The sequence below is a fragment of the Thamnophis sirtalis genome, unplaced genomic scaffold (genome assembly GCF_051295495.1).
Source record: "Thamnophis sirtalis isolate CommonGarterSnake01/CBP01778 unplaced genomic scaffold, rThaSir2_p1.2 scaffold_14, whole genome shotgun sequence".
NCBI lineage: Eukaryota > Metazoa > Chordata > Lepidosauria > Squamata > Natricidae > Thamnophis > Thamnophis sirtalis.
This window is the reverse complement of record NW_028261394.1, coordinates 2,065,880-2,067,308: the sequence shown is the minus strand read 5'-3', so window position 1 is coordinate 2,067,308 and position 1,429 is coordinate 2,065,880.

Genomic DNA, 1,429 nt, shown 5'->3' with positions numbered 1-1,429 from the left:
TCTCCACATCCACAGTGCCACAGTGGGGTGGGAGGGGATTGCCATCCATGCCTTGTCTCTTTCTTTTCCTTTTTCCTTTTTCCTTTTTTTTTTTTCTTTCTTTCTTTCTTTCTTTCTTTCTTTCTTTCTTTCTTTCTTTCTTTCTTTCTTTCTTTCTTTCTTTCTCTTCCTTCCCACCCCACCCAATATCTCAGTAGGGGGGAAAAAAGACTGTTTCCAGAATTCAACAACATGTTTTCCACCCAAAAATGAGAGACATTCTGAAGTCTTTCCTTGGCCCTCAAAAAACCAAAGGTTCTCCCAATGACTCCAGGGTGAAACCATGAGGGTCTTCTGAAAGAAGACCTGATGAAGGGATGGAAGTTGGAACAGGTAGCCAGAAGAAAGGGGGAGGGTCGCCGGTGGAAATAACAGCAAAGGTAGGCCCTGTCCTGACCGAAGCTTCCCGAGAGCCTGAAGCAAACTCGTGGTCCCCACAAAAACCCCTTTTATTAATTGACTGTGAATTCTGCTCCTTCACCTCCAGCAAAGTCTTTCAAGGGAGGATTTACGGTCACAGACCTTATCAGGCTTGGAGAGCTGCCAGGATGATATATGCAAAACTTGGCAAGGAGTCTCAGAGAGTCACGAACCAATGAAGCGAACTAATTGTCTCCTGCAAACTCCACTCCCCTTTTGCTCCTCTTTTATCTCCTCTGGGAGGGGCCATTCACTGTCCACCTGTGGCCTTACTCCCATGTCGCACCCTGTTCTTTAGCTGTTCCCTTCGTCTGGCAACTCTGCTCATGCGCACACTGGGAACAGGCTCCAGCTGTTCTTCTGCCTTACTGATGTCCGACTCCGAAGGCAGCTGATAACTGTCAGATGGCCCTGGCCCTTTCTCTGCCTCCGAGCCCTCCCCAGACTCCAGGACCAGCCCATCTTCCTCCCCAACCTCCTCACTGTCTGAACCTGCTGCCAGCTCCAGTGGCCATTGGCGGGCCACATCAGGTCCCTTGGAGGTACCTCCATGATCAGAGAAGGTCTATCCTAAAACAGCAGCATTGAAAGTAGTTCAAGAAGAAGTGGTTGTGAGTCACTTTTTTTCCCCAGTGCTGTGATAACTTCAAATGACCACTAAACAAATGGTTTGTAACTCAAGGACTATCTGTATTAGCCAGGATCACTCGCGACTGAAAACTGGGGTTTGTAATTGGGGTAATGACATTGTCATAAAGTGCTGAGGACATGAGTAAGTGGAGAACCATCAGAAACGCCATCCAGTGGAAGGTCTATTTCTCGTCCTCAACTTTAAAATCTAGGACTGGAAAGAAGAAGTTGATTTCAGTGAAATGTTAAAATGAGAAATGTGAAGTACCCATGAGGCCAATGTTGAGAAAAGACACGGACACGAGCTTTCTCGGGATGAGGCGACCCAGAATGGGGTCTG